Raw genomic sequence first — 27,508 nt, forward strand, 5'->3', positions numbered from 1 at the left:
CAATGGATGTCCCAAGAATACCCTGATAGTGAAGCTCTTCCATTAATTGAAGGCCTTAAACGTATGATTCAAAGTGATAAGAGCGGAATTGATATATTGTGTGGAATTGCTCATATTGTTGATTCTAATGTCATGCCTATCACAAGTTGTGCTGAGAACTTAGGTTATTCACAACCTTCAAATCAAATCAATTCTTCTATTCCTTTAACCACTTCAATGACTAGTATTCCTATTTTCACTTCAAACATCATGGCTACATCAACTCAAAATGTCATTTCTACAACTATGGTTCATGGGGGCAATCCTTCTTCTTCATTTAATCCTCCATCTTTACCTATGTCTTCCATAAGTATTCCTATTATCCCTCAACCAATCAATGTGACACAAGGGGGCAATTCATTCACTAATTTTGTTCCTCCTTTAAGTGTCTTGTTTCCTATGCAATCATCATGCATGCCTACTTATCATAATGTCCCACCACCTTATTCTTAATCCATGCCTTCCTTCAATAACATCACTCCACCTTCTCAATCAACCATGTCTAACATCAATTCTTCTACTGGAGCAACAATTAACAATCTTGCTCAAACCGTGTCTTTCTTATAATAACAAATTGCTTCTATGAGTCAATCCAAGTTTAGTGTGCCCACCTTTGATGTTGCGAGCCCACTTTCTCTTGATATTGTTAAAGCTTGCCACCTAAGCATGTTGATGTCCCTCAATTGGAACTCTATAATGGAAAAGGTGATCCTCTTACACATGTTAAAACATTTCAAACCTTGTATACTGATTTTGTTTATGATAAAGATTTCTTGCGAAACTATTTACAAGAACATTAAGAGATAAGGCTTTACAATGGTATTTGATGCAGAGTGCACACAACAGGAAGTGTCAAATAGGCTCACAGTCTTTTAGACTCAAAAGGTGACTATTCCAACTAAGTGTACCTTACCCACACTTGGTAAGGAAGTGTAAGACCACCCTCACACAACCCTAAGACCTATCCAAGGCCAAACCCAATCCCTTATGGGTTACTCAACTTAGACACAAAAGTAGCTTTAGGGACTCAATCCCTTAATGAGGCTCAAACAAGGAAAATGCCTCAAATCTATTGTTTGATGCTAAACAATAGTAGGGAAACCTTCTATGACCCTAACTAACCCAAAATCCAACCACTAAGTGACTGCCCCAAACCTTACTATGCCAACTTCACCTTTTGGGCTTACTTGGCTACTAGATCTGTCAGCAAGGAACCGATCAATACAAGACAAAATTTAAAAAGGACATGGTACTATTTTTGTTGATTTGGAACCTCCAACATATGGTTAAACATTCCCCAAGAGGACAGAGCCTCACCTTACTCCTACACTATCAAACTCTCACTTGGTTCACAGGCCTAATTGGCCAATTCAGGCTTGGAACACCAGCAAGCACTTAGTGATGGGTTCATAAGGCTTGGACAGAGTCTTGGGAAGATTTTTCAACTTTTTTGATTGCCTTTCAACAACTTTCACTAGCCCCTTGGTCCTTCTACTGATTGGCACACTTCAAACATCAAAGTGCAGGCTAAATACATGAGGATATTTAGCCTAGGGCTTGCACAAACACCAAGCAATATTGTTCACCAGGTCCTGAGCATTTAGGATGTTATAGTACACCATCATACCTTGCAAATTCAAAAGGGACTTGAATTGGCACCCCTAGAATTGCAAGATATGTGCCATTTAGCAGTAAAACCCCAAAGCCCTAGGGTTTGCAGCAGTTTAGAGGAAAAATTTGATAAATTCCTCAATTCAACACCAAAATCTATCAAACTAGAACCAAATGAAAGTTCTTTCACATGTTCACACAACCATGGGCTTGTTTCAGGCTTTCAAATCCATATAGAACCGTACAGTCACGAGTTTGTTCAGAAAACTGGTTTTTTAATCAGAATTTTGTGCAATTTTACATCTCCATCACTTCCAACCCTTTGGAAGTTGAATTCAAAGCCTAAATAGGCTTCCCCTAATAGGATCAACTAAACCAAGGTGGTTGGGAACCGTTGGAGCCTTTGTTTAACTAAATTTCAAAAGTTGCACAAAACTGTCAAAAGTTGTCAACTCCATTTTTGACATTTTTTGCATTTTTTGCAATTTCAACATTTATGACCCCTAACCATTCCAAAATGGTTCTAACATGACCATATGGACTACAACACATCAAAATCACCCTCCTAATGCCCAAACTAATCACTACAAGAAAAAATTACTACTACACCTAATAGGATCCAAGTGGACTAAGGCAACTCTAGGTTTATAGAATGACCTAAGAGTCCCTTGACCACACAAAAAGGATCACCAAGACATGGATGGTCATCACACATCCTTGTTACAAGAAAAACATGAAAAATAAAAAAAAATGCCACAAAGACAAGTCAAGGTGCCGTGCACCAATATTTCTCTTTGCCTTCTTATTCCGTCACTTCTTTTCAACAACTAGCAAATGCTTTTATCCAACAATTTCAAAATAACATTGGTCCTAAAATCACTTTAACTGATTTAATGCATTGTAAAAAAGGTGTTAGAGAAAAAGTGACTAATTTCATTAGTAGATATAAGCATTTGTGTGCTCAAATTTCTTTTCATGTACCTGACAATGATATTCAAATAATTTTCATTTCTAATTTGTAAAAAGATATCAAGGAAAAGCTTCTTTTGTCCAAGTTTACTTCCTTTCTGTAGTTGTGTGCAACACTCCACAATTATCAACTAATTGTGAGTCAAATGGAGTAGTGTACTCCTATGGATCCGAGTGATAAGGGGGAGAGTGTTCAACAACCATTTGCGAAGTTCAAACCAACAAAAAGCTTCATCAAGATCAATGATACAATCAACAACAACAATGTGAATGCTACAACAGGCGTGCCTTCTATTTCTAATTTTTTTAAAAGAGAAAGACAATTTACTCCTTTGAATGAATCTTTACATAGTAGTATGTCTCAGTTGTTGCAAAGACATGTTATCAAACTTACTCCTATAAAAAAAGTTGATCCTTCTAAACTTGCATCCCCTTATTTGGACAACAATTCCTTTTGTCAATTTCATTGTCAGCTTGGTCATGATACTGAGAAATGTTTCACATTGAAAAGTAAGATTCAAGATTTGATTGATAACAATACTATATCTATGGTAGGTGTGAATGATAAGGGAAATAAATCAGTAGATCCTCCTAATCAAAATCTTAAAAATTTTACTGATCCTTTGCCTTCCCATACCTCTACGTGATTGAGACTGAGTATACTTATTTCTCCTTTGAGGAATTCACTTCTATGGATCGGAACTTGGTAAATATGGTAGAAAAACAAGATATGCCTAAGGATTCTTGCATTAAATTTGACCCTAGTGAGACCATTAGCACACCCGATGGCCCTTTATACATAGTTCCAAAGGTTAAGGATATGCCCTTCCCGTGGTGCTCTTATTGATCCCTCTTGTGTGGTTAACATCATCGCTGAGGAGTATCTTTTCACTTTACGATTGCATAAACCAATATATGATGCCTCTAATATAGTGGTGAAGTTATTTGATGGATTATTTTTTCCTACCATTGGGTCTATCACCCTTCCTATTGAAGTTTATACTAAATCCATGGATGTTGACTTTGTTATCATACCCTCTTCTAAGAAATTCCATGTGAAGTTGGGCTATCCTTGGCTATCTTCCATGAAGGCTATTGCTTCTCCAATCCATAAGTGTTTGAAATTTCCTCACAATGGAGAAATCATAACCATGAACCATAGCTTATTTCGTCCATCTGAAAGAAGCCCTAGCATTCCTATTGATTTCTTTTGGCCTAAGCAATTTCAATCTCTTCCATCAAGGAGCGATGCTCTTTTTCAATCTTATAAAAAATGGAAGAAAGATATGATCTTATCCTTAAGTCAGCCTAGATCCCCAACAATTGACATTCCTATCATACTTGAAGATGAAGTTCTTCCCCTCACCGATATAACTAATCTCCCTCCCAAGGAAGATCTTCAATCTATTCCTATGGATGTGACTATGCCTTCTCCTAAGAAGAACAACACTATTCCTCCTAAGGTTAGACTTATACCTCCTCCTCATGATGGACTTGGTCTTCTTCCTACACCTACCATTCCTCCTTTATATGGCACAGTTCCACATGCTTTCTTTTATAGAGAGAAGAGGCCTGCTTCTCCTCTTGTCCAACCTAAACCATTAACTATGAAAGAGGAAATCATTCCTACTTTTTCAAATGTTCCTCCTCCTTGTCAGCCTTCCATTAAGACTCAACGAAATTGTTGTGTGAGAGAACACCGTGTTTGAGCTTGTGAAGTTGTCCCTCAAACCATTCCATCTCCTCGAACTCCAATAGTTGACATGATTCCCTTTTCTCCTAAACAAGATGTTCAACCTACATCTCCAAATCATAAGTTGCAAAAAACATGTGATGGTTTTCCTCCTATCCATGTTCGTATTCTTATTTCTATAAATTTTGATGAAGAAATGGTTGAAAATGTTATTCATGATGGAAGAACAACTCCTATTGCTTCTGATAGTGACTATGTATATGTTGATGTGGACAAGCATTTATCAATTGAATTTTCACAAACTCTAATCCTAGCTCCTAGAATAGAACAAAGTGACTTACAACATGAGCATAGTCCTTGTTTGGATCTTATGATAGCTCCATCTATTGTGCTTGATATTGCTCCTCTAGCATGTTTCTCGTCTTCCCAAAATAGTGATCAACAAGATTGAGAGGCGGATGTCATGATAGATTAGCAATATTATCATCGTAGATCTCTTCTCCCTCTTCTTTCTTGCTCTTTTGTGAGCATTCTTCTATGTGTATTCCTGTTGTTCTATTGTCCTCTTATTGTCTATTTGGGGAAAATGCAAAGCATTGAGATCTTTTCTTGGTCTCTTTCATGTTGACTCAAAAGACATCTTCTCTTCCCTTTCTTCTAAAGTAGTGTCCTTTCTTTGGAGAATGACGATTATTATATGTTTATACATATATGATATACATGAGTTATCATACAACATATTGACCTCAAGGAAAGTGAAACTACCTTGTGCTTTGTCTTTTGTGTTCATTATACTTGGTTTTATTCCTCACTTGGGGGATAAAGCCTTGCAATAACATGGTCCCTCTCTTCTCTCTCTTGGGTGTATCCTACCTTAAAGCAACCTCTCCTGATAAGGCACGTGCGATTGCTTTAATGTGGGGGCATACACTCTGCTCATATTTTCCTTTTCTATACGTAGAATTATTTAGTGAACTTGACTTTGCTTCATATTTTTGGTATCTTTTTCATGACTCATAGTGAGGGGAACCTTGCTACTTGCAGTCATGGTTTTCTCTTCTTGATCTTCCCTTTTACTTTGTCAATCAATGTCATAAAATCCTAAGTCTACTTGGGGCTTGGTGCATCTTGCCTCCTTGACATGGTAGAAGTCTTTCAATATTGTTTCCTTGTAATTTACCGATAGTATTGGCATACACTTCTACTCCCACTATAGTGGGGGCTAAATGTAGTGTCATGAAATTGCGACCCTTATAATTTTAGACCATATTAGGGTCCTCACGCATGTGATTCGAATCCCTAAGACTGATTGGAGACTGGAGACTTGCTCGGCACCTAAGAATTGCATCTTGCTTGCCCTCTGCACTGCCTAAACTGCATCCTATCCTAGAAAAAAGGGTAGGATAGGGGCGTGGTGCCTTTGTCCCATTTTGGGACAGCACCCTTTCCAATTTTGCATTGGAGGTTACACATTGAGCGGGAAAACTCCCCTAGTGTCGGCCTGCGATGAAAAATCAATCAATTAAACCTAATTGATGAGTATATAAGTTGCATGTTTACTCTCATTTGCATGAGTTCAATGATCAGAAAATTTGGATAAGCGATAACATAAATACATGAGATCACACATTCAAGCATTCCTTTCTAGCATTGAGCATTCTCAAGTCTCCTTTCAAGGCTAGGTGTTGCATTAAAGTCAAGGATTCAATCATTGAAGAGGATATTCATTCCAACATTCAACTTCATACAAGGAATTCTATCAACATTTCTATCACAACCTCCCTTGAGGTGATTTACAGTTCAGTCTTTCATTTACATTTACTTGCAAGTACTTTCTTTCATCATTTGGTTAATTCCAAAACTAGGATTTGACCTGAAGGCAAACCTCCAATCCCAACCCCTTTTCCTCTCTTTTATGTGTGTAGGTTGCAGGTGCTCAGTTGTAGTTTTGGTTTTGGACTCCATTTACAGAGGCGGAAAAACCCTTTTCATTTCATGGATTTTTCAGAGGACTGTGTACATTCCCACCACAGTCTAGGCAAATTTTCCTCAAATTCGCAAGGCGCCTTCATCTCAACTTATTATTGCTAGATCTAGGTGCATGGCTTCATCCTATGCTTCTATCTTGAGTTATAATCAAATCCTTTTTTCTTTTTCACTTGGTCCTAAGCACATAATTCAATGAATTCAAATCTGAATCTCAGAAGAGGGGATTAACTTACCATTCTTATATCACTCATAATTCAATCTCCTTTTCTAGAGGTTGAATCTAGTGTATTTTCCCCCCTCTTCCGATTTAATGTGGAAAATGTGTTTGAAGGGAAATCCAAAGTGAAACTTTCATCTCTCCTGGGAGGGAAGAAAAGCTTTCCTCTTGATCTCCATAATTTACCTTTTTTCACATTACAGTTCCCATAATATATCTTATAATAAATTGTGAATCACCAAAGATACATATGTGTTGAATTTTGGAAGATTAAATCACATGTAAACCAATGATAAGAGCTTCATACTCATCTATATTATTGGTACATAATAATTTTTGATGATAGGATAGAGGAATCAACTTTCCTAAAGAAGGTACTAATATGATACCAACAACAGAGCTAGTTTGACATTTAGATCCGTCAAATAGAAAGTCCTAAGTATTTTCCACATCTAAAGGAAGGACAAGATCATTAGGAAATGAATCTTGACAAGGATGAGTGAAAGGTGACAGAACATCAGCTAAATGCTCTATTAAATCATGGCCTTTGATTTCTATTTGAGAAACAAATTTAAAGTGAAATTCATTTAACATAACCCATATCACTAAGTGTCCTAAAATATTTGTCTTAGAGGAGAGATGCTTCTGTTATCACTATTTAAAACTTGGGTATTCTTGTTGCATATTTGGCTATAAGTCTGCAAAAATGTGTTTAGCATGGCCTTGTTACCTCTGAGTTTCTTGGGTCAAATGAGGGTTTAAGGTTTTTGAGATTCTAACCCTTCCTATGTTTGAAAAACCCTTATGTTCTATTTCTGCGTTACTTTTTCCACTTAAAGAAGGTCAGTTTATCGTTAAAAGTGTTCCCCCCATAGGTTTTTCCTTGGCGATCTTTCAAATATTTTCAAATTTACACCTTTGCCTATGTCTTGTTCTAATGTTTGTTGGGTTCCTTAATAATTGTGCAACTCATTGTTAATCCTATGGTTGTTGTTGTTTCGCTAGGCAAAGATGCTAGCAGGTTAATGTTCGTGAAATGGCGAAAAGGTTAGGTGGGCCCGACCAGATGATTGACCATTTAATTAAAGGACTACATCTTGTTTTAAATCCAATGGCTCGCATTGCTTTGCTAGCCCAAAGTGCACGTGATCTACCCTTTGCGAAGTAGTGAAAGACTTGGTGGTTCCCAAAGGCGAGTAAGGTAATTGGTTAAAGGACGATCAACTCATAAAAGATCAATGGCTCGCATTGATTTGCGGCTTGAAGATACCTATTGTTTACCTTTCATGAAGTTACGAAAAGGTGGAGGGCCCGGGTGAGGTAATCACGACAAAGGTAACAGACGAGCAAGTTGTCGAGATTCCACAGTTGTTGCTACTTCACGAAGATAAGTGGCCTGAGGTTTAAGCTCTACAAAATAGCAAAAGGGTTAGTGGGCCCAAAGGACAGGCAGGTTGTAAGTTATAAGGGCCGATTAAGTAAGATTTGATCGCACGGTTGTCGTGGATTCGCAGCCTCAAGTCAAGTGGAGATTAATGTTCATGAAATAGCGAAATGATGTGGCAATCACACGATGGTTGACATGGCAGGATAGATGGGTTGTTCCATGGAAATAATTAGTGACTCATCAGATACACGTGGCTCTAAAGGGTAGTTGAGGGTCTTCCTTGGTTCATCCGGCAGTTATATTGAGAATGGTGAAGTAAAGCACGTGGCAGCTTTAGAACGAAACCTAGTGGAACTTCCTGAGCAAATGACTGACTGCCACATGTTGTTTGTTAACTGGTGATGCAATAAAGCAAGTGGTCTCCGAGTTAAATGGCCCACTTGGAAGGTCTAAAGCATGTTAAATGGTGTAAATCTCATGGTTGATCCAACGGTTGTCATTGTTTTGCAGCCCGAAGATGCTTGTAGTTTAGTCTTTGTGAAATGGCGAAAACCATTAGCCATCATGGTTGAGTGCGGTTAGTTAAGAAGACTGGCAGTCACTATAGGAAGTAAAGACCAAGCAAGTAGATGATGATCTAATGGTCGGCATTGTTTCTTGAGGTAAAAGTGCACATTGTTTAGTGTTCACAAAATAGTGGAAAGAAGGGAGGGCCCATCACTAACATAGAAAGACTAGAAGGAGTAAAAGAAGTGCAGGTTCCCGAGATCCAATGATCGTCGTTGCTTTGCAAAAGAAAAGTGCGGGGGTTTTAAGCTCTGTGAAATGGCGAAATGACTAAAACACAGAAAGACTCAAAGAACTTGTGGTCCGTTGAAGACTGTTTTGAATTCAATTTTTATGAATTCAATTCTAAGGTGATGGCCAAAGCATGCGGGATTAACTTCTCAATTCAATGCCAACTTGCCATATTAAAGTCCGCATCAATTGAATATTGGTATCATTTTGATGAGCCTGTTGTAGAGGAATTTGTGCAGTTGCAAGTTTTTTCAGGCAAATAACCAAGTTTTTTCTTTGTTTTCCTTGCTAGTTTCAGTTTGAGAATCAGTGTTGCTATGTGAATCGTTTCATTAGATTTCTATGCAAATCTCAATTGATATAGTTGCATTAATGGGATGGCACCAAGAAGGGAGTTAACAGGAAAAATAAATTACTAGGATAGGAATATTTGTGATGATTTTATGGAACAGCTAACAATGCCTACCAATGTCGGGGACAAGGCTAAAGAATTGGTACCAAAGAACCCTCGTTTAAGAATTAGGGATGGCCTATATGACAAAGGTAATTGGTTAAGGTATCCACAAATAGGGATGTCAAGTTTAAGATTGTTCAAAGTAGGTTTTCGTCAGAGACATTACCTTGCCCCTTTAAACAGTATATGGGAATTGGATGTGGGGAAGCTTATAGTCCCTGGTGTATTCATGGATGTAGATTTATTGACTCTGATTGCACAAAATTATGACCCTATAGCTAGCTTTATCAGGAATGTGAATGGATCAGCCCTGATTGAAAATAAAGATTATGAATTCAGGAATGTGTTTAAGCTCAGTGAGGCTTCAAATTTGTTAGAGCCTATTGATTTTGAATCACTGGCCCAGGTTTATGATGCAAAAAGGGATCATCTTAGGAGTGGACCATTGAAAGAGTTCTTTGTTAAAATAGGAGGGTTAACAATTGTAGGCACCAGTACAATGGAACCCTTCTCCCTGAATCTATTTACTCTAAGAGATAAGGGTATGTATTAGGCACTTTGTCAGATTTTTGGAGAAGATGCTAAGAAAAACATGCCAACCTATTACATGCTGAAGATTGCATAGATTCTAAACCCCTCTCTGGCAATAACATTTGATTATGCACCATACCTTTCTGATGATATTCATGCGGGGTTGGTAGGGATAAAAAATGGTAAGGTGGACAAACCATTTGGATGGTTTTCTCTTTTAATGCACACATTCTTGTTCAAGGGTGCTAATTATTTTGCAAAAGAGATTTATTTGGTTAAGGTGAAAGATAAGGAAGAAATGCTTGTTCAACTTTGGAGTACCGTTTTATACTAGGACAAAGAGGATGCTTGCTAGCTATCTAAAGTTTGATAGATGCTTTGCATCTAAGATTAGGATTCTTTTGTGCACAGAAAACCCAAGGATTCTTAAGGCTCCCTTAGAATTCCTCAGGCCCAAGGAGTTTGCAGAAGGTATTAAGATTGTTCATAATTGGGGAGATATGTATTTGTACCCTGTTTCTACAGTTTTCAGAGTATATTGTTTCAGAGGCACTCCATATTTATTATCTTATCAAGTCCCATGGAAGATAGGAGTTGTTGAAGAATTAAGGCAAATTGGAGGTGTACAAGAGGCAGAGCTGACAAATAGGGGTAAAGGGACCATTTTCCCAACTATTACCATGGCACATCACTTTGTGATCACTAAAGGTGGCTAGAAGTATTTTGAAGAATTCTTTAAACCATATAGCTTATCAATTGCCATTTCAAGATTTACAGACCCTAAGGACTTTTTCAATGACATGTTTAGGAAGAGAGTAGTTTGTAAAGGTAGGCCTCACCAATTTTAGTTCCTTGAAGATATAATTAGGAATGAATTCGATTTGGATGAGCACGAACTGAGGAAAGAGAAGTGGGTTGCATATAAAAGTGCTCTTGACTTCATTCCTTATTTTGATAGTAGTTATGACCCTCTCTCTAGTTTCAATCCCTTTGAGGAAAAAATAAAATTTTTAGTTCTTTATTTTGAAGACCTCATGCAAACTTCGAAAGAAAAAAGGGAGGCTATAATGAGAAATGATCCTGACAGGGTTAAATTGGTTCTAGCTAAGCCTGCTTTTGCTAAGGCTATCCCACCAGGTGATTATGTAATGCACAAGAAATCAAAATATAGTGTGATGATGCTAGTGACTGGTGAGCCTTCTACTTCAAGAGGGAAAAGAGAAATTGAAGATGTCATTGACATGCAAGGTTCCCCTACAAGGAAAAGAATGGGAAAGGAAGTGCAAACCAATGAGACTTTGTATTCTCCATCTCAATCCCCCATCCACATAGGAGACAAGCAGGTGATGGCCAAGTAGTTGTTACAGGAGGTAAAGAGCCACCTAGTGCTGAAATGAATTTGACTTATGGTGAGATCAAAGGTAAAGAGTTAGACCTTACTGTCAAGCAAACTAGTGAGGAGTTCTTGGCTAATAGTAACTTTGTTACAATAGGGGCCTTCATGTAATTTGTATGGAAGCAAAACATGCAACAATTCAAATCCAAATGTGAACAAAGGAAGAGTGAGTAGCCTCACAGAGATGTAACTTGGGTAGAGGAAGAGGTGAAGCAAGAAATGATTGAAGAGTTCAAGACCATTACCCTTGAAAAGAGAAGAGAGATGATATCAAAAGCTGGTGTTTTAATCATCCTCGAGTGGGATATAGTTGATGCTTTGGTACTGGAGGTAGTCAGGAAGGAAACTAAACCCATGGAAGGAGTGACCTTCAATAGAGATAATGCTGCTTTAGTCATGTGGTCACTAAAGAAGGATGAAAATAAAAGAAGGAAAGATGTATTAGATTCTAGTCTCCTAGGAGGCATGATTGTAAAAAGAGTCCAAGATATAGGAGTGGTGGAAGCTGCAAGCACAGTCTTAGAAATTGCAAATTTCAATGTAGCAGTGGCAGAAAAAGAGGCAAAATAAAAGGCTAATCTCCAATTAAAATTGGAAACAATCTTAAAGGCTTACAATGAGGCCAAAGAAGGAGTAGCCAACAGAGACAGTATTATTGCTAGACTTCAGGGTCAGTTGGCAGGTCAACACCATCAAGGTGAATCCTCCACTCTTATGATAACTTCTTCTCCAACAAGGCCTCCACCTACAAGTCCTATCATAGAATATCCCCCTTCTCGTATGCCTTCTGGTTTCTAGTCAACTGAAACTATTCAACATGAGTTGGAAAAGTTGAAACAGGATCAGGCCTTGTTTGCAAGCAAATATGAGGAAAATGTAAAAGCTACAATTTTGAAGTTTGCTGTTTCAGTTAGGCCCTCTATCATTCATATTTCTATGAAGAGAATTCTAAATATTTTGACCGAATTAAGAGAAGATGAAACCACTTTGGAACCAAATCTTAATAAGTGGATTCCTAGAGGTAAGGAGTTGGAGCTCATGTGTTCATTCCATGCAGATGCAGAGGCAAATGACAATCTCAGGTCTACTAATTAATTCATAAAATAAATGAATATACTCTCAAAGGAAAGGGTGGTTGTAAAATGAAAGGCCCGACTATATAGAAAGGAATATTCTGATCACAAGTATGAGATGTTTCCAGGAGGTTTTGTTGGTCCAACTCAGTTAAAAGAGGAGAAAACATGGCTAGAAGATCTGGATCACAACTTGTCCAAAAGGGTTAATGAAATCATTAACACTGATGACACATCCTTATTTGTCAAGACAATTGAAGAGATTGAAAAAGTGAAATCACATTATAATTTCATAGAAACATAAATTGGGTAGTTGAGAGTCACTTGGAAAATGCTGGAAGGAATGAAGAAGAAGATTGTCAACTTCTCTTGGCCGAATGATGACGTGTTCTAGGAATGGAAGGATAAATATGCTGAACAAAAAGAAGAAGTTCCGAAATAGTTAGAAGATGTTGCAGTGGGACAACAAGTTGAAGAGGTCATTGATACTGAAAAGGACTTGTAATTGTTTCTTGAAGAACATTGCAATTTGTAAGAAATTTTTCTTAGGTTTGTCTGAAGCTTGTATGCATCTATGATGTTATAAATGGATACGAGGACTTTTAGGAAAAAGGATCACAAGATTTGTTTAAAGAACCTCTGGCAAAATATATCTAGGTTTGTTTTTTTGGGATCTCTCAAAGATTACTTTGAATTATGTAACAATTTCAAAATGAATATGAAAATACAGATCAATACTTTTTAGGCCTAAATCTGGGTTGTCTTCTGATGTGCATTCGTTAATTTGCTGGTTTCATTTGAGTATTTTAGGGTTATTCAAATGAGCATGGATTGTTAGGCAATCTTATAGACATATTTCTGGCTTTTCTCTTTAGGAGAGAGATTAAATGTGCATGAAATATTTCTATTAGTAGGTCAATTGTTTGATGTTTTGAATATGATGAACTATTTTAGTTAAGTGGGAAAGTACCTATGTATATGTTAGGCATGTATGAGGTTGATGTAAGCCAAAGTGATTAATTGTATAAGAATGTTCAGTTTTGAAAAATCTTGCTTGATTTAGGTGACTCTGTGGCCCGGATAAGGCACTGGTATCAGATTGTAGGATTTCTTTCTATCTTTCTTGAAGATCAATACTAAAAATGAATACAAGTTTTTCTTTTAGTGTTTTAGTTTCATTGAGGTGATGAAATGCATAGGTTTTTTAGCACTGGTTTACTATGGATCTCAATTTTAAAGTGTGAAAGTATTCATAGAAGATATACCCACCTGAACTTTGGATAAGTTCAAAGTGTAGAAGGTCTCAAAACCTTGTTATATGTTACTCTTGAGTTCCATTTCCCTGATCTTTTCATATGCAGACAAAGTTGATTTATTTTTTATAGGAAGGATAGAAGGGAAATCAAAATTTGAGACTAACAAAAGTGGCAACTCTACTAGGGAGAGTCATAGTGCATATCTATGTTACAGATTGGTTCCTGAATTAGTTCAGAAGTTTGTTCGGATATCTGTGTTGTGGAATATTTCCTGATCTCTCATTTGTGTTATCTTTCTCTTTGAAAATCTTCGTGATTTTGTTAAATATTGGCAAGTAATTTGTTTAAGCTTGTTTTCTTATTTCCCACAGTCTTTATGGGAGGTGACTCTGACAAGTATAACCAGTCCTTTTAAATAAGTGTAACTCTTTTTAGAAAACAAGCATAATGCAAAGAGGAAGGAACACCAGGTCTTTCATGAGGAATGATCCTCATGAGACGTTACAATAGGAATTACCTGAACAGGCACGAAGAGGCAAGAAAAGATGAGTTGTACATGAGTCATCTAATGCAACTTGGGTATAGAAGAGCATCAATACGGGTAAGTCATCTGAGAGACCCGTCTATGCAAATTCAAATTCTTCTTCTCGAGAATCTGAGCATGATATTTTAGGCTTCCATTCTGGTTTGTTTGGGAATATTGAAGATGTCCAAGTCTTAAATCAGGGGATCTCCCATGCTAGTTTTTCTGGGAAAGACAAAAATAGTTCAAACATTAAGAGAGATTCTATACTTAGGACAATTGATGGAAACATCAGTTTAATTGATATCGACCAAGTCAATGTGTTAGACTCTAAAGAAATTTTCCCTGATGAGGATAAGGTATCCCAAGAAATTGAATTCCAAAATAGAAGAGTCCATCATTTAATTTCCTTAAGAACACAAAAGGAAGTAGATAAATAAAGAGAGATAAAAGAAAAATTGATGGAGAGGGACAGGCTTTTAAGATAGATAGTTGATCTTGAGTTATTTACCAAAGAGAAAGCCAAGAGTGAGGATGAAGGTCCAGTCATTAGAGAAATTTTAGTTCCCAAGACCAACCCTCCATACAAATCTATTGTGCAACCGAATAGGGAAGTCCTTAGTGACCCACAACCTATTAGAAATCATGTAGATAAGGGGAGGTGGAAGTGCATGAAAGGTGGGTCTGGATCTAAGACTACAATAGAGATCTCTCACATGCTATCTACACATGAAAGGGAGATGGAGAGGATGGGGAAAGAGAAATAAGATTTGCAAATGGAGTTGGAAAAGGCTGAATTAGAAGTAGCCAATCAAGAAGTTAAAAGAAAGATTAATTATCTAAAAGATCCTCCTATAAGTTTTCCCTCAGTAGACCTAAATAAACCTGTTCCTCAGCAAGCTTCACTCCCTCCAGTCAAAATTCAGTCAGCCTTGCCTATGAGTACTGTCTTAGTTAATATAGCCCCTGTTAATAACCAAGGTAACCAAATCCCTCTAACTCATGGCCCTAATGTAAGAATGAACATGGGAAATAATCTTTCTGAAAATCAATTCCAGAGAAGACCTATTAACTTGGAGTTATACAGATAGCTTTTCTTTGATGGAATCCCAGGGTACCCCAACCATGTTCCTACAGAATTAAGGGATAGAAACCACAAATTTTCTAGCAACAATGCAATCAGTGCAGAAGAGCACTTAAAATATTTTGGTGACTTCATTAATGACTAAGAAATAATAGATGAAGATGTCATCATGAAATATTTTGTACAGTCCTTAGTAGATGATGCAAGGGACTGGTATAGAGGTCTCCCTGTGAATAGCATTGGGTCTTGGGAAGACTTTAAAAATTTCTTTCAAGAATAGTATGGTGACAAGACAAATGTGAGCTTTATGCTCAATGAGTTCAATAATATCAGAAAGTCCGATAATGAAATTGTCACAGATTTCAATGCTAGATTTCAGAAAGCACTGCATAGGCTATATCAAGTGATGAGGTTAGATGATAATATGTGTCTAAATACTTATTACAATGCCTTTGATTCTAAAATGGCCTATATTCTGAGGGATAAAAATCCGCATAGTTTGAGGGATGCATTTAGAACTGCTATCAATGTGGAGAGTAATAGGAGAGCATCTGGGAAAGTAGGGAGGAGAACTGATCGTGGGTTGTGGCAAGAATCAAAACAACAACCCAATAAAGTTGCTAAAGAAGAAGACAAAATAGAGAAATTAGTGACTACCATGAAGGATCTTACTACCAAGGTGAGTAAAAATGATAAGCCTCGTTACAATTGGCAAGATAGGCCTCCTAGGTTGCATGACATGCCTTACAACACTACTTGGAAAGATGGCAAACCTCAAAATGAGAAGTCAAAAAATACTCAAAACCGAGATACCCCAGATCCCTTAAAAGGAGGGAATGTTCATAATATGGAGAATACTCCTTGGTGCATGGCTTGTGATGGACCACATTCTCCTCATCAATGTGCTATAGCTCAAGCCCTTGAAGAATCCATAAGACAAGAGGCTGAGCCTGATATTAATATGTTTGAAAGTATTATAGAAAGTGATGATGAGTCATTACAAAGTGAACTTAGTGAATGTGATGTGATGAATAGTAAAAGGTCTTACCAAGGATAGTTGACACTTGATTGGCATCCCACTTTGAATGTGGTAACAATTGAAGATGAAGAAGTTCATCTCAGAAGACCCAGTGATGAAGAAGTAAGAAATCTTACTAAGGTTGCCATAGCTAAAGCTACGAACAATTACAATTTGAGAAGTACTAAAAGGGATGGGGATCAAGGTGAACCTGGCTCAATGTTCATAATAGTATCCCAGAAGAAAGTAGCAAGTAATGCCACCTTGCCCCAAGATAGTCAAAAGAAAATTGACCATTTGAAAGATACGGCCAAAGGTATGGATAATAATGCCACTGGTGATATACAAGGAACTTCTGTAATAAAGAAAGCAAGTCAGCCTAAGGTAGAGAAAGTTAAGGCTAATACTGAGTTGATTAATAATTCCACATTTGATATGACTTAGGCTCTTAACCAGATGAAGGTCACTGTCCCATTGATAGAATTATTGAAAATAAAGGAACATAGAGAAGCTGCTTTATCTTTATTTTCTAAAATATCTGATAGCAGCATAGCTTTTCCTTCAGGTTCAATGGAAGGTAAAAAGGATCATGAGTTGCAAACCCCAAAGGTATATATTGGAACAACTATTACACAAGAGACTTCACATGTTGATCCTTTTTATGTTACTTTGTTAGTCAATAACCTGTTAATTAAAAACTATATGATAGATTCTGGTGCAGCTGCAAATGTAATTCCTTATGGTGTCATGAAAGAATTAGGATTGTCAGTAAGTACAGTGTATGGGAAGTGTTATGATATGGATAACAAAGAAGTGTCAGTGCTAGGTACAATGAAATATGTTGAAGTAAAAATATCAGCATTCCCTGAAGAAACATACAAGATGGATGTCATTGTAACTGACACTAAACCCCACTATGGCATGTTGTTATCTAGACAGTGGGCTGCATCAGTAGGTAGAAATGTTCAGTTGGATCTGTCATATGCTACTATCCCAATTAATGGAAACCAAGTCAAATTTTATAGAGAAACACGTTCCCCTAGGTTAATTGAGAAAGTAGACCCTAGTATGCTCAATTGTATGGTTGATGTGGATCTTGACAATTTTAGAATACAACCAATTTTACCTCAATTGAAGAATATTGACTCCATTGTGATTGAATTGGAACCTCAACAGCATGATTTGTGGCACATGTATTTTGATGGAGCTTTCTCTAAAGAAGGATATGGAGCAAGAGTTCTTTTTGTGTCCCCATCAGGTATAACCTTCAAATATTCCTTTTTGTTAGCCTTTCAGTGTACAAATAACATTGTTGAATATGAAGCCTTGTTATTAGGGCTTGAAGTTACAAAAAGGCATGGGATTCAGTTGTTAAAAGTGTTAGGAGACTTAGAATTTGTTGTTTCTCAAGTTAGAGCTAAGTATGCATCTAAGAATGATAGACTGAAAAGATATAAGCATGCAGTATGGGATGTGATTGAACATTTTGGTGCATTCTCTATTAATTGGATAGAGAGGTCAAAAAATATCATGGCTGATTTCTTAGCAAATGTTGCATTAAAGAATGATGATGTAACACTAACCGGTGTATCCATAGTTGAGGTAAAAGCTAGGACTACCATTTCTAACAATGTATATAATTGGCAAGTGGTTGTTGATGATGAAGATATTCTTAGATTTATACAATGCATTGATGACTATGATGGACAAAAAATTGATTGCAATGCCTTGTTAGAAGTGGTTGAAAATAGAGAAACTGTGTTTGGAAATGACCTAGTTTAGTTAGAAACTAATGAAATACCTAAAGGGTTGGTAGAACTGGAAGGTATGTTCAGTTACAGTGATAGTCATCTACACCAGCAATCAATCACTAAGTTAGATGAACTAGAGGAAGTAAACTTGGGGACAGAATCATCCCCTAAGTTGGTGTATATTGGAAAAAAATTGCCTCCTCATGTTAGAGTAAACATTATTAATTTATTAAAGAAATATAAGCATGTTTTTGCTTGGTCTTATGAAGATCTGAAGGCATATAGACAATATTTGTTTCAGCATGAAGTCCCTTTGCTTCTAGATGCTAAGCCTTTTAGACAGAAACAAAGACCTATCAACCCCCTGTTGGAATCTAAAATGTAGCAAGAATTAACCAAGTTAAGGGAAGGGGGAATCATTAAGCTCATAAGGCATTCATCATGGGTGTCAAATTTGGTCCCAGTTAGAAAGAAGAATGGGTACATAAGACTCTGTGTTGATTTTAGGAACCTAAATGTTGCTTCCTTGAAAGGCAATTACTCTTCTCCTAATATGGAAGAAATGTTGCAAAGAGTAACTGGTTGTGACCTATTATCTATGATGGATGGGTTCTCAGGCTATAACTAGGTGTTAGTAAAAGAATTTGAATAATTTGAAACTACTTTTACCACCCCTTGGGTAATGTACATGTATGTTAGAATGCCTTTTGGTTTGAAAAATGCTGGAGCTACTTTTCGGAGGGCAATGGATGTAGCTTTCAAGGAATTAATCAATATTATTATGGTAGTATATCAGGATGATTTGACATGTTTCTCTAAAAAGGTAGATGATCATTGTGGGCACTTGGAAAAAGTTTTCTGTAAAGCTCTTGAATATGGTGTCTCCTTAAATCCAAAGAAGTGTCATTTTTCTATCAGTGAAGGGAAGCTACTCGGGTATATTGTCTCCAAAGAAGGAGTTAGGATTGACCTTGAAAGAATTGAAGCTATAAACAATGTACCTGAGCCAAAGAGTGTTAAAGGTATCCAATATTTCTTGGGCAAAGTAAATTTTGTTAGAAGATTTATTGCAAATTTTGCAGAGATAGTCAAGCCCATTGTTAAAATGATTAAGTAGGATACAAAGTTGTGCTGGGATGAAGAAGCTTCAAAGGCTTTTGATGAAATCAAAAAGAATATTTAGGAGGCACCAGTGTTGAAGTCCCCTGACTATAGTAAGCCTTTCTCTCTATTTTCTTTTGCTTCATATCACACAGTGGCTGCAGTTCTTTTACAAAAGGATAATGAAGGATATGAACATCCTATATCCTTCTATAGCAAATCTTTACAGGCTGCAGAGTTAAAGTATGAAATTATGGAGAAGCAAGCATATGCTTTGGTCAAGGCTGTTAAAGAATTTATGACATATCTTGTAAATGCACAAGTAATTGCTTATGTCCCACATGCGGCTATCAAAGATATTCTATCCTAGTCTGAGGTCACTAGTAAAAGATGCAGATGGATAACCAGAATCCAAGAGTTTGATTTAGAGATTAAGATCACTAAATTGGTGAGAGGTTTAGGCCTTACTAAGCTGATAGCTGAATCAAACCTTCTTAATATTTAAGTGAATAATGTTGAAATTGAGAACATCCTGGTCACCAGTATTGAGACACAACCCTGGTACTTAGAGATAGTACATTTTTTAAGGGATGCAACATTTTCAGAAGGGATGACCCATAACCAGAGAAGAACATTGAAGTTGAAGTCACAAAAATATGTCCTCATTCAGGGTGATCTATTTTGGTGGAATAGAGATGGGGCATTGTTGATGTGTTTGGATAAATCCCAAGCTAAAAGAGTGTTAACTAAAATGCATGATGGAGTTTGTGGAGGTCATTACTCTGCCAAGACAACTGTTGGTAAGATAGTTCAGGATGGATATTATTGGCCTACTTTGTTTAAATATGCCTATGAACATGTCCGAAGATGTGACCCATGCCAAAAGTTTTCATCAAAATTGAAGTATGAGGGAGCTTTACCCCTCAACCCAGTCATAGTGGAAGCCCCTTTTGTCCAATGGGGCATTGATTTTATTGGAGAAATCGTTGAGAAATCAGGAAGAGGCCATAGGTGAATTATAGTAGCTACTGATTATTTTACCAAGTGGATTGAAGCTATACCCACTAGGAAGGCCACAAGTAAGGTTGTTATTGACTTCCTAATGGATAATGTCATAACCAGATTCAGAGTCCCTGTAAAACTAGTGATGGATAATGCCATGAGATTCAGGTCAGAAGAGTTCATTGAATTTTGCACCAGCCATGGAATAGTTATGTCCTACTCTTCACCCTATCATCCTCAAGGTAATGGGCAAGCTGAATCAAGTAATAAGAGCCTCTTGAACATTATTAAGAAAATCCTCGAGGAAAATAAAAGGTCTTGAGACCAAAAGTTAAAATTAGCTCTATGGGCTGATAGGGTTACTGTCAAGAGAGAAATTGGGGTTTCACCTTTTGAATTGGTTTATGGTACACAATCTAGGGCACCAATCAATAATCTTCTTCCAATATATAGGTTCCTGCAAATTGAAGACATGGAATTATATGAACCTATGGAAGACCAAATGATTCAGATGGTGGAGGTAGAAGAAATTAGAACTTTGGCTCACAAGAGGAATTTGAAGATCCAATTGCAGTCCAAATATCTATTTGACAAAAGAACCTTGTTGAGAAAGTTTCAAATTGGTGATGTGGTTCTTCAATGGAATGCGAAAGGACAAGATAAGGGAAAACACAAAAAAATTGAGTCACTATGGATAGGCCCCTCTATGGTTTATGATCTTAATGGAAAGGATTCATATTTTTTGCAGAATATGAATGATGAGGTATAGGAATTTCCAGTGCATGGACAATTCTTGAAACATTACTTGTCTTAATGTCCACGCACAGTAGGTCTTAGCCTGTACATATTTATGTTTTCTTTTGTTGTTGTTTTTTAGGCTTATGTTTGGTCTATTCTCTAGAGAGTTTCTAAATTCTTGTGTTGATCTTGCAATCAACCATCCCCAGTCAGAGCCACTGTTATCACTATTTAAAACTTGGGTATTCTTGTCCCATATTTGGCAATAAGTCTGCAAAAATGTGTTTAGCATGGCCTTGGTACCTCTGAGTTTCTTGGGCCAAATGAGGGTTTAAGGTTTTTGAGATTCTAACCCTTCCTATGTTTGAAAAACCCTTATGTTCTATTTCTGCGTTACTTTTGCCACTTAAAGAAGGGTCGGTTTATCGTTAAAAGTGTTCCCCCCATAGGTTTTCCCTAGGCGGTCTTTCAAATATTTTCAAATTTATGCCTTTGCTTGTGTCTTGTTCTACTGTTTGTCGGGCTCCTTAATAATTATGCAACTCATTGTTAATCCTACGGTTGTTGTTGTTTCGCTAGGGAAAGATGCTAGTAGGTTAATGTTCATGAAATGGTGAAAAGGCTAGGCAGGCCTGACCAGATGATTGACCATCTGATTAAAGGACTGCGTCTTGTTTTAAATCCAACGGCTCGCGTTGCTTTGCTAGCCCAAAGTGCATGTGATCTACCCTTTGTGAAGTAGCGAAAGACTTGGCGGGTCGCAGAGGTGAGTAAGGTAATTGGTTAAAGGACGTTCAGCTCAGAAAAGATAAATGGCTCGCATTGATTTGCAGCTTGAAGATACATGTTGTTTACCTTTTGTGAAGTTGCGAAAAGGTGGAGGGCCCGGGAGAGGTAATCACGCCAAAGGTAACAGACGAGCAAGTTGTTGAGATCCCACGGTTTTCACTGCTTAACGAAGATAAGTGGCCTGAGGTTTAAGCTTTGCGAAATAGTGAAAGGGTCGGTAGGCCCAAAGGATAGGTAGGTTGTAAGTTTTAAAGGCTAATTAAGTAGGATTTGATTAGACGGTTGTCATGGATTCGTAGCCTCAAGTCAAGCAGAGATTAATGTTCATGAAATAGCGAAATGATGTGGCAATCACACGATGGCTGACATGGCAGGACAGATGGGTTGTTGCATGGAAAGAATTAGTGACTTGTTAGATACACGTGGGTCTGAAGGGTAGTTGAGGGCCTGCCTTGGTTCAATCAGCAGTTATGTTGAGAATGGTGAAGTAAAACACGTGGCAGCTTCAGAATGGGACCCGATGAAACTTCCTGAGCAAATAGTCGACTGCCACATGGCGTTTGTTAACTAATGATGTGATAAAGCAAGTGGTCTCCGAGTTAAAGGGCCCACTTGGAAGGTCTAAAGCGTGTTAAATGGTGTTCATCTTGTGGTCAATCCAATGGTTGTCATTGTTTCGCAGCCCAAAGATGCTTGCAATTTAGTCTTTGCAAAATGGTGAAAACTGTTAGCCATCATGGTTGAGTGCTGTTAGTTAAGAAGATTGGCAGTCACTGTAGGAAGTAAAGACCGAGCAAGTAGATGATGATCTAATGGTCGACATTGTTTCTTGAGGTAAAAGTGTGCATTGTTTAGTGTTCGTGAAATAGCAAAAAGAAGGGAGGACCCGTCACTAACATAGAAAGACCAGAAGGAGTAAAAGTAGTGCAGGTTCCTGAGATCCAATGATCGTCGTTGCTTTGCAAAAGAAAAGTGTGGGGGTTTTAAGCTCTACAAAATGGCGAAATGACTAAAACACAGAAAGACTCAGAACTTGTGGTCTGTTGGAGCCTATTTTGAATTCGATTTTTATGAATTCAATTCTAAGGTGATGGTCGAAGCATGCGGAATTAATTTCTCAATTCAATGGCAACTTGCCGTATTAAGGTCCGCATCAATTGAATATTGGTATCATTTCGACGAGCCTATTCTAGAGGAACTAGTGCAGATGCGAGTTTCTTCAAGCGAATAGCCAGGTTTTTTCTATGTTTTCCTTGCTAGTTTCAGTCTGAGAATCAACATTGCTATGTGAATTGTTTCATTACATTTCTGTGCAAATCTCAATTGATATAGTTGTATTAATGGGATGGTGCCAAGGAGGGAGTTAATAGGAATAGTATATTGCCAAGATAGGAATATTTGTGATAATTTTCTGGAACAACTAACTATGTCTACTAATGCTAGGGCCAAGGCTAAAGAATTGGTACCAAAGAACCCTGTTTAAGAATTGGGGATGGCCTATATGACAAAGGTAATTGGTTAAGGGATCCACAAATAGGGATGTCAGGTTTGAGATTGTTCAAAGTAGGTTTTGGTCAGAGACATTCCCTTGCCCCTTTAAACAGTATATGGGAATTGGATGTGGGGAAGCTTATAGTCCCTGGTGTATTCATGGATGTAGATTTGTTGACTCTGATTGCACAAAATTATGACCCTGTAGCTAGATGTATTAGGAATGTGAAGGGATCAACCCTGATTGAAATTAAAGATGATGAATTCAAGAATGTGTTTAAGCTCGGTGAGGCTTCAAATTTGTTAGAGCCTATTGATTTTGGATCATCTTAGGAGTGGCCCATTGAAAGAGTTCTTTGTTAAAATAGGAGCATTAATAGTTGTAGGCCCGAGTACAATGGAACCCTTCTCCCTCAATCTATTTACTCTAAGAGTTAAGGGTATGTATTGGGCACTTTGTCAGATTTTTGGAGAAGATGCTGAGAAAAACATGCCAACCCATTACATGCTGATGATTGCGTAGATTCTAAACCCCTCTCTGGCAATAACATTTGATTATGCACCATACCTCACTAATGCTATTCATGCAGGGCTGGTAGGGATAAAAAATGGTAAGGTGGACAAACCATTGGGATGGTATTCTCTTTTAATGCACATGTTCTTGTTCAAGGGTGCTGATTATTTTGCAAAAGAGATGGATTTGGTTAAGGTGAAAGATAAGGAAGAAATGCCTGTTAAACTTTGGAGTACTATTTTATCTAGGGACAAAGAGGATGCTAGCTATCTAAAGTTTTATAGATGCTTTGCATCTAAGATTAGGATTCTTTTGTGTGTAGGAAACCCTAGGATTCTTAAGGCTCCCTTAGAATTCCTCAGGCCCAAGGAGTTTGCAGAAGGTATTAAGATTGTTCATAATTGGGGAGATATGTATTTGTACCCTGTTTCTATAGTTTTCAGAGTATATTGTTTCAGAGGCACTCCATATTTATTATCTTATCAAGTCCCATGGAAGATAGGAGTTGTTGAAGACTTAAGGCAAATTGGAGGTGTACAAGAGGCAGAGCTGACAAATAGGGGTAAAGGGACCATTTTCCCAACTATTACCATGGCACATCACTTTGTGATCACTAAAGGTGGCTAGAAGTATTTTGAAGAATTCTTTAAACCATATAGCTTATCAATTGCCATTTCAAGATTTACAGACCCTGAGGACTTTTTCAATGACATGTTTAGGAAGAGAGTAGTTTGTAAAGGTAGGCCTCACCAATTTTGAGTTCCCTGAAGATATAATTAGGAATGAATTCAATTTGGATGGGCAAGAACTAAGGAAAGAGAAGTGGGTTGCATATAAAAGGGCTCTTGACTTCATTCATCAATTTGAATAGCAGTTATGACCCTCTCTCTAGTATCAATGCCTTTGAGGAAAAAATAAATTTCTTAATTCTTTATTTTGAAGACCTTATGCAAACTTTGAAAGAAAAAAGGGAGGCTATAATGAGAAATGATCTTGACAGGGTTAAATTGATTCTAGCTAAGCCTACTTTGCTAAGGCTATCCCACCAAGTGATTATGTAATGCACAAGAAATCAAAATACAGTGTGATGATGCCAGTGACTGGTGAGCCTTCTACTTCAAGAGGGAAAAGATCAATTGAAGATGTCATTGACATCCAAGATTACCCTAAAAGGAAAAGAGTGGGAAAGGAAGTTCAAACCAATGAGCCTTTGTATTCTCCATCTCAATCCTCCATCCACATAGGAGATGAGTAGGCGGTGGCCAAGCAATTCTTACAGTTAGGGAGTCTCGGGGAGATTGCCCACACATATGAGGAGACACAGGAGGGGATGCCAGAAGAGCCACCTAGTGCTGAAATGAATTTGACTGATGGTGAGCTCAAAGGTAAAGAGTTAGACCTTATTGTCAAGCAAGCCAATGAGGAGTTCCTGGCTAATAGTAACTTTTTTACAACATGGGCCTTCATGCAGTTTGTATGGAAGCAAAACATGGAACAATTCAAAGCCAAATGTGAACAAAGGAAGAGTGAGCAGCATCACAAAGATGTAACTCGGGTAGAGGAAGAGATGAAGCAAGAAATGATTGCAGAGTTCAAGACTATTACCTCTGAAAAGGGAAGAGAGATGATATCAAAAGATGGTGTTTTAATCCTCCCCGAGTGGGATATTATTGATGCTCTAGTACTGGAGGCAATCAAGAAGGAAACTAAACCCATGGAAGGAGTGACCTTTAGCAGAGATAATGCTACTTTAGTCATGTGGTCACTAAAGAAAGATGAAAATAAAAGAAGGAAAGATGTATCAGATTCTAGTCTCCTAGGAGTCATGATTGTAAAAAGAGTCCAAGATACAAGAGTGGGGGAAGCTGCAAGCACAGTCTTGGAAACTGCAAAGTTCAATGTAGCAGTGGTAGAAAAAGAGGCAAAAGAAAAGGCTAATCTCCAATTAAAATTGGAAACAATCTTAAAGGCTTACAATGAGGCCAAAGAAGGAGTAGCCAACAGAGACAGTATTATTGCTAGACTTTAGGATTAGTTGGCAGGTCAGCACCATCAAGGTGAATCCTCCACTCTTATGATAGATTCTTCTCTAGCAAGACCTCCACCTACAAGTCTTGTCATAGAATATCCCCCTTCTCCTATGCCTTCCAGTTTCCAGTCAGCTTAAACTGTTCAACATGAGTTGGAAAAGTTGAAACAGGCCCAGGCCCTATTTGCAAGCAAATATGAGGAAAAGGTAAAAGCTACAATTTTGAAGTTTGTTGTTTCAGTTAGGCCCTCTATCATTGACATTTCTATGAAGAGAAGATGAAACCACTTTGGAACCAATTCTTAATAAGTGGATGCCTAGAGGTAAGGAGTTGAAGCTCATGTGTTAATCCCATGCAGATGCAGAGGCAAATGACAATCTTAGGTCCACTAATGAATTCATAAAAGACATGAATATACTCTTAGAAGAAAGGGTAGGTGTAAAAAGAAAGGCCCAACTATATAGAAAGGAATATTCTAATCACAAGTATGAGATGTTTCTAGGAGCTTTTGTTGGTCCAACTCAGTTAAAAGAGGAGAAAACGTGGCTAGAAGAGCTAGATCATAACTTGTCCAAAAGGTTTAATGAAATCATTAACATTGATGACACATCCTTATTTGTCAAGCCAATTGAAGAGATTGAAAAAGTGAAATCACATTATAGTTTCATAGAAACATAAATTGGGTAGTTGAGAGTCACTTGGAAAAGGCTGGAAGGAATGAAGAAGAAGATTGTCAGATTCTCTTGGCCGAATGATGATGTGTTCCAGGAATGGAAGGATAAATATGCCAGACAAAAAGAAGAAGTTCCCAAATAGTTAGAAGATGTTCCAGCGGGACAACAAGCTGAAGAGGTCGTTGATACCAAAAAGGACATGTAACTATTTCTTGGAGAACATTGCGATTTGTAACAAACTTTTCTTAGGTTTGTCTGAAGCTTTGATGCATCCATGATGTTATAAATGGATACAAGGACTATTAGGAAAAAGGATCACAAGGATTTTGTAAAGAACCTCTGGCAAAATATATCTAGGTTTCTTTTTTCGGGTTCTCTCAGAGATTACTTTGAATTATGTAACATTTCCAAAATGAATATGAAAATACAGATCAATACTTTTCAGGCCTAAATCTTTGTTGTCTTTTGGTGTGCATTCGTTAATTTTCTAGTTTCATTTGAGTAATCTAGGGTTATTCAAATGAGCATGGATTGTTAGGCAATCTTATAGACATATTTCTGGCTTTTCTCTTTAGGAGAGGGATCGAATGTGCATGAAATATTTCTATCAGTAGGTCAACTATTTGCTGCTTTGAATCTGATGAACTATTTTAGTTAAGTGGGAAAGGACCTACGTATATGTTAGGCATGTATGGGGTTCATGAAAGCCAAAGTGATGAATTGTATAAGAATGTTCAGTTTTGAAAACTCTTGCTTGATTTAGGTGACTCTACGGCCCGGATAAGGCACTGGTATCAGATTGTAGGATTTCTTTCTATCTTTCTTGAAGATCAATACTGAAAATGAATACAAGTTTTTCTTTTAGTGTTTTAGTTTCATTGAGGTGATGAAATCCATAGGTTTTTTAGCATTGGTTTACTGTGGATCTCAATTTTAAAGTGTGAAAGTATTCACAGAAGGTATAACCACTTGAACTTTGGATAAGTTCAAAGTGTAGAAGGTCTCAAAACCTTGTTATATGTTACTCTTGAGTTCCATTTCCTTGATCTTTTCATATGGAGACAGAGTTGATTTATTTTTTACAAGAAGGATAGAAGGGAAATCAAAATTTGAGACTAACAGCTTCAATGGATGAAATTTAATGATAACATGAATTTCAACATTAAGCAGGTAGTGTCTTAATTTATGAGTAGCAAAAACAATATCAAGACATTGTATTTCTATTGTAGTATATCAAACTTTATAATTGAGTAAAGTATGACTTATTTAATACACATGATGTTCTTTACCATCACTATCATGTTGTGCTGATAAGGACACACGAGTATTAAAAGAAGCAATAGTATAGAGAAGAAAGAGGCAATTGGGAATAATTGGTTG

This window comes from Cryptomeria japonica, chromosome 7, assembly GCF_030272615.1.
Source record: "Cryptomeria japonica chromosome 7, Sugi_1.0, whole genome shotgun sequence".
Classification (NCBI taxonomy): Eukaryota; Viridiplantae; Streptophyta; class Pinopsida; order Cupressales; family Cupressaceae; genus Cryptomeria; species Cryptomeria japonica.